This window comes from Tenrec ecaudatus, chromosome 8, assembly GCF_050624435.1.
Source record: "Tenrec ecaudatus isolate mTenEca1 chromosome 8, mTenEca1.hap1, whole genome shotgun sequence".
Lineage (NCBI taxonomy): Eukaryota > Metazoa > Chordata > Mammalia > Afrosoricida > Tenrecidae > Tenrec > Tenrec ecaudatus.
The window spans coordinates 41282750-41290121 of record NC_134537.1 but is presented as its reverse complement, the minus strand read 5'-3'; the positions used below and the strand labels follow the sequence as shown (position 1 = coordinate 41290121).

The 7372-nt window shown below is 44.8% G+C and overlaps 1 non-coding gene across 1 annotated transcript; it reads right to left on the bottom strand.

Moving 5' to 3' along the window:
* Positions 1-1001: 1001 nt before the first annotated feature.
* On the bottom strand, positions 1002-1137 carry LOC142455673 (U4 spliceosomal RNA). Its single transcript, XR_012785827.1, has one exon. It is a non-coding gene; the product is annotated as a U4 spliceosomal RNA (small nuclear RNA).
* Between the last annotated feature and the right edge of the window lie 6235 nt (positions 1138-7372).

Below are 7372 nucleotides of genomic sequence, written 5' to 3'. Positions count from 1 at the left end.
AAACAATAACTACATGATTAGCAATGAGTACAAGGAAGAAGCAAATGTTCTAAAACTGTGGTAATGATTGTACAAATCTTCTTGAAATTATTGAACTATTGAATTGATTGATATGTAGATGAAGTACCAATAACATTGTTACAAAAAAGAACATTGTAAAAAATGGTAATATGTCCTAATAAACAACTCAACCCTTAGAGACAAACAAATAAATAACAGACCTGACTTTCAATCCTGGCTCTCTCTTCTTTCTAGCACTTTCTAGTGATCTTGAGCAAGTTACTTACCCTGTCTGTGCCTTAGTCTCCTCATCTGTTGAGTCAGAATTGTAATAGTTCCACCCTCTTCATGGTGAAGACTAAGTGAGTTAGTACAGTAATCAGGTACCTAGATTAAATAGTATCTGGCATGTGATAAGGGCTGGCTAATTATTACCTTCAGAATCAACGAGTTGGCCCTGGTAGCATAGCGAGCACCCACAAGGTCAGCAGTTGACCCTCTTGGGGAGAGAGAAACCACCAGCCACTCCTCATGAGAAAGAGCAGGCTTTCTGCTCCCGTGCAGATGTATAGCCTCAGAAACCCACAGGGGCAGTTCTCCTCTATCCGATATGGTTCCTATTGACTCAGTGACAGCGAGTTTGATTTCGGAGGGTTTTTGGTCCAGATCTAGAACTACTGAGTTGTTCCTTTTTTTTTTTCCACAAAAGAAAGGCTTGTAGTTCGTTCAAGGATCATTTGCTGGCCCTTAGGAGCGTTTTCCAGTCCAGTCTGTTGGGGCACCACGCCCTGGCCCCAAAGTCCACTTTCAGCATTCCCTTGCAACCTTGCCACTCCATTCCCTTGCTGTTCCGCTGCACTCCCCCAGTGATTTGCCTCGGTGTGGTGGCATCAGGTCAGGTGCAATTCCCACACTGTGTCTCCGGTGCTATCCCCTGTATCACCCTTAGTCACTGAGGGGCATCAAGTCTCATAGTAGGGCCAGCCATGTTGTTCTCTCTGTGGACTGGTCCTTTTTCTATATCTATGAATAAACTTATGAACAAGCAAATGTACAATATAAATTATTTTCATTTATTAGCAATAATCACGCCTCGGATAAACCTCACTGGCTACGATATTGCCACTGAGCAAAGCTGCAATATAAATTATTTCTGGTGTTCCTTTTTTGTCCATGATCCATGTAAATTGAGTTCACCTTCAGCATTCCCTGCGAACCTTGCCGCTCCATTCCCTTGCTGTTCTGTTGCACTCCCTTAGTGTTTTGCCTTGATGTAGTGAGATCAGATCAGGCGCAATTTCCACACTGCATCTCCGGTGTTGTTCCCTGTCGGGCTATGGGTCAGTGATGGACATCATGTCTCATAGTTGGGCTGGCCATGTGGTCCTCTCTGTGGACTGGTTGATCTAATCGGGAACATCGTCCTCAAGGCGTGGTGGGCCAGGATGTGCTCCACTCTCTCCTCCTCGCCCTTCACCTGCTCCCGTGTTCTTCGGTCAGTTATGTCCCTCTCCCGGAGCTGCAGATTCAATGCCGTCCTTTGAAATAAATTCTTCTGGGGGAAGGGGCAGGTGTCCACCTAGTGTTGGGATTGGGGCTGCCCCTCCCCGCAGATGCTCCACTGGTTCCCTACTCCGTGCCGGCATGTTGCATTCATATCTTGGAGCACTGGGTTAAAATCTGGTCTCTCTTACCCTGTGAAGATATAAACAATACCCTTCCTTTGGGTGGGTTAGTGCCCTGTGCCCCCACTACCCATTTCTTTATTATTATTTTTTTCTCCTTTTCCTCAACTCCTTTTTAGTTGTCTACCATATATATCCCTATATTTGGTCTGGTTCCTGCTATATTACCTGGTCCTCACCCCAGGAATATTTGTATACAGTGGTCTTTTCCCTGTGCCCCTTTTGCATTTTTTAAAAAGTTTAAAGCAGACTCATGTTGTACTTGTCCTTTTGTGCTTGACTTACTTCCCTTAGCATGACTTCCTGCAGTTCTTCCCATGCAGTGATGTGCTTCATACGTTCATCACTGCTTTTTAGCGATGCGTAGTACTCCATTGTATGTATATACCACAGCTTTTTAATCCACCGGTCAGTTGATGGAAATTTGGGTTGTTTCCAACTCCTTGCAATTGTGAACTGTACCACAATGAACAGTGGAGCACAGATGTTTGGTCTTGGTTTGTTTCTTGCTTCTTCGGGGTATATGCCCAGTATGGGGATTGTTCGGTCGTATGGTAACTTGATTTCCATCTGTTTTAGATATTGCAAGATTGATTTCCATAGTGGCTGTACATACTTAGAAGTCCACCAGCAGTGGATGAGAGTTCCTGTTTCCCCACAGCCCCTCCAACACTTGTTGCTTTCTAATTTTTTTTAATGGACTATCTTTGAGGTTGTTAGGTGGTACCTCATTGTTGTTTTAATTTGCATTTCTCTTATGGCTAAAGATTGGGAACATTTGCTCATGTTTGTTGGCCATTCAGATTTATGTCCCTGTGAAACTTCTGTTTCACCCACTAAAATTTTTAAATAGATGACCAGACCTTTCTTTCCTACTAGTCCGTCTTCATGTAGAAGCTCTTCAGAAGCCATTCACTATCATAGCAACACCCAAGTCTCTCTTTACACAGATGAGTAGTGGCTGCCAGGAAATGACACTATTAGACAGTTCAGTACAAACAAACACAGCATTTAATAACATGAGATTCACTAATTGCATCAATTGAAGGTCCCATAACATCACTGGCTCTTGGAGTTCCTCTACCCCATACATATCACCATAGGTGATATGTAATCAAAACAACTTCTGTCTATAGATCTCTAGTGCCTTCATGCTGAGGTTTTACTCTCGAGTTGTCTCTGTTTGGCCCACTCTCACTCCTTCATTAGTTTCCTAGACTCTCACTTGCATGTCTCCTCAAAACTAGCACCTTAAAATTAAAAAAAATTTAAATGTATTTGTTATTGTTGTTGAAAATAGGACAAAAAAAGAATACACCATTCAACAATCTCTACATGTATAATCCAATGACTATGATTACATTCTTCAAGTTGTACGACCATTTTCACACTAATTTTCTACATTGTTCTTCCCATTTGAGAAGCCCTGGTGGCGTAGTGGGTTCCGCACTGGGCTGCTGATGGCAAAGGCAACAGTTCAAAATCACCAGCCACTCTGTGGGAGAAAGATGAGGCTTTCTACTCCCGTGAAGATTTACAATGTTGGAAACCCACAGGGAACGCCTGTTCAGTCCTCTATGGTTGCCGAGTTGGAGTCAACTTGAGGGCAGTGAATTTTGTTTTGGTTTTCTCCCCATTTAACATAAACTCAGTGCCACCTAAACTTCCTATGTAACCTTTAGAGTCGCTGTTGTCAATTTAATTCCACAGAGGATAATGCTCAATGTGGCGAAGAAAGCTGATGGTGCCCATCTATTAGCTATTAGCATCTGGGGTCTTAAAGGCTTGAAGTTAAACATGTGGCTACCTAGTAGGGAAGCAACACAGCCCACATGGAGAAGGAGGGGAAAAAGAGGAGCTGATACCAAGGGCTCTAGAAGAAAGAAAATGATGATGGCAACATATGTACAAATGTTCTTGATACAATTGATGTACCGATTGTTATAAGAGCTGTAAGAGCCCCCAATAAAATGATTTATATTAAAAATGATGGTGATAATAGCAATAACATTTTTAAAAGAGGATTATGCTCAAGGCAAACATTCTTCACTGGTGAAGGTGAACACTGCTGTTTGGTCTAAAGAAGGCACTCAGGTTATTCCCCTGGAGGCACAGTGGGCTGTCATCTGCAAGAAGGCATTACGGATTCTTTAGTTGAAGGTTTAAAGATGAATTCAAAGTAGAGTTTTAGGGGCTCATTCAGTCTCAATAGTTGCAAGAAGTCTGGATTTCTTCAGAATTTGAAATTCTGTCCTCCATTACCCTCCCCATTTGATTAGATTTTTTAATAGACTCTTTGACCAAAAGCCTCAATAGTGGTAGTGGGTGCCTTCCAAGAACTGTTGCCTTTGGGGACAGAAAAGAAAGGAGGAAGTAAGGAAGTCATCGCAGTGTTTTTTCTGGCTGAGCTCTAGATTTGGAGGGAGCACAGGGGCAGTCACTAACTGACTGGCAGAGACGTCCCTGTGGCGTTGTCCCAACATGGCTGCTGGAAATCTGTCCTCTGGGGTGCTAGGGGAAGCCATCCACACGGAGGTGCCTCTGCTTGGCATTAGCTGCACAGCCATCAGTTTTCCCAGCCTGCCCCTTTGTTCTTTGTTGTACCACCTATTCACCCCTCCTCCAGCCCTAATTACAAAGGCAAATGAATATTATCTCGAGGGTGGGAAGTAGAAAAGATTGATGGATGAGCATTTATACCGAATGTCCTATCTTTGGAACATAATCAGGCTGAGTCCATTGATTCTGGTTCATTTTTCCATCCTTGTTCAGACAGTGGAGGAAATCTGGAATGCTTATTGTTTCATGAGAGTCCAGATAAAATGAGCACAGACTTGGCTTTGGGTGCAGCTCGGCTTACCAGCCTAAGGGCAGAGGAGTTAAGTCCGAAGACCTTGTCCTTGAGAGTGCTATTCCGTGTGGACTGATATCCAATGTAGTGTGTGTCACCTGAGGGAGCACATGGTTACCATAGCCTTCCTTCTCGGTCAGGTGACCATTCAGAGTCTGAAGCAGGAGGAGATTGGCTTTTTGCTTTTACCTGATGATGAAAGCAGGAAACTTTCTTTAATAAGATAACTTCTTTAATATTCTCTGAGGGCTTAAAATTGTTCTTCATGGTGGGAGAGAAGGGGGGAACCGATCATAAGGATCTACATATAACCCCCTCCCTGGGATGGACAACAAAATAGTGGGTGAAGAGAGACATCAGACAGAGTAAGACATGAAAAAATAATTATAAATTAGCAAGGGTTCCTGGGGGAGGGAGAGTGGGGAGGGAGAAGAAAAAATGAGCTGATGCCAAGGGCTCGAGTAGAAAGCAAATGTTTTGGAGAATGATGATGGCAACAAATGTACAAATGTGCTTGACACATGGATGTATGCATGGATTGTGATAAGAGTTGTACGAGCCCCCAATAAAATGATTTTAAAAAGAAAAAAAATTGCTCTTGGTTCCTTTCTATCAGCCAGGTGTCCTGCGAAAAGCATTTGCCTCCTTTCATTCACATAGCAGCCTTGCTACTGCAGCCGCTAAGTGCCACGGAGCTGGGTCTGACTCATAGCGACCCTGTGTGCAGCACAACCGAGGCCTGGTCCCGCCCCAGCCTCCTAATTGCTATGTTTGAGTCCATTGGTGCCAACACTATGGCAGCCCATTTTGTCAAGGACCTTCCTCTGTCTTACCGCCCCTCTCCTTTGCCCAACATGAGGTCCTTTTCCATCAACTTGTCTCTCCTGACAACATGTCGGAAGGAAGGTAGAGAACTCCTGCTTGCTTTTAGATGGCAGCACGTCCCTTGTGACTCACAGTGACCACGTGGGACCGAGCAAAGCTATTCCAGAGGGTTCCGTGGCTGTAATCCTCATGGAAGTAGTTCACCGGAGCTTTCACCTGCAGAGCAGCCGGGTGGGTTCGAACCATCAGCCTTTCAGTGAGCAGCTGAGCACTTAACCAGGACTTTCCCACGTCTCTTTTCATGAGCGTCACAGGGAGGGCATAGCCTAACCTTATTGTGTTGATGTGCAAGGTCGTGATATTCCAATCACATGATGCCAGAGTGGGTAAACTTCATTAATTCAATAAACATTTATCGAGCACCTCTGGTGGGCATGTGACAGTTGGACATCGAATCAGGAAGACTGGAGAAGAATCAGTGCATCTGAACTGTGGTGCTGGGGAAACTATTGAAAATACCATGGACTGCTCAAAGGACAGACGGATCTGTCTGGGAAGAAGTATTGCCAGAGCGCTCCTTTGGACGTGGTGTCAGTGGAAGGGCAACAGAAGGAGGAAGGCTGTCCTTCAGATGGATGGGCACTGGGGCTGCTCTGGCACAGGAACCATTGTGAGGATGGCGCAGGGCCATGCAGTGTGCCATGCATAGGGTGGGAATCGACTCAGTGGCATCTAACAGCAGCACTGTGTGCCAGGCACACCAGGGCAGGCTCTAGAAATATTGAAATTAGTGAGTATCCCTGTACGCCAAAAGCTCACAGTCGAAAGACAAACATGCGTCTCTAAACAGATTACATATCTATTGTAAGATGAGGGATACCCACGAGGGAAGGGCCCCATTGGAATACAGATCATGGAATATGAACAGCCAGGGAGTTAGGAGATATCCAGGAGAAGATGGCCCCCCAAATGTTGTAGGTGATGACTAAGCATTACGTTGGGGAAAGAATGTTGGAGAAGGGGTTGCGATTGCATTACACACAGGGAGGGGCCAGCAAGAGCAGACCAGTGAGGATGAGCAGCAACAGTGTGAGGGTGGGCGCTACAAACACGCTGGAATTGGCAGAACACACAATCTAGGCAGGAGAGGTTGTACGCGGGTCTGTGATGTTAGGCAGGGCTGGATCCTGGCAGACCTACAGCCATGTTCTCCAGACACTCTTCCCGCTAGGAGCCGTGGCTCCGTGAAGAAGGTCCCTCCTGAGAATCCTGAGCAACTTTTGCGCTAAAAGTTTCAAGCAGGCCATCTTCTGTCAAGAGAAGAAAGTTCTGGGACATGTGACATGAATGAACCTTGAAAACATGCTGAGCGAAATAAGTCAGACCCGAAAGGTAAAAAAGAAAAATTGCATAAACTATAAAAGTGATATAAAATATGTGAACTATCTAGAACAGGCAAATGCATAGAGGTCAAAGTCCATCAGTGGTTACCAGGGTGGGAGAGGAGGGGGCATGGGGAGTTATTGCTTCAGAATAACTGCGTGTTTATTACAGGATATGAAAACATTTGGATGGTGGCGGCACAGCATGGGGAACATAATGGATATCACAGAATTGCAAGCTTGAAAAATGGTTGTGCCAACCACGCACCCTCTATTAAAATAAAAGCAAAGAGAGATCTTCATTAAAGGTTCAGAAACAGAACCGGGGATGTATCTGATCTCACAAAACGAAATCAAGTGCTCCAAAATGGCAGACCAACTGAGGCATAGTTACGAGGTCAAAATGCTGAAGGGACAGCATTCTGACTGGAAGTTGCAAGATCTCAGAAGCTGGAAACGGGACACGTGGAAACAGGGGCTTTCCAGTGATTGGCTGGGAACACAAATGTGGGCCACTTGGATTGGTTCCTTTAAATATGTGACTAAGGGACCGTGCGTAAGGTGGTCACTAGGTGAATTATCTTAAATGTTTCCTCAAAGTCGATCGGTAAAGCTATAGAGAGACCTTG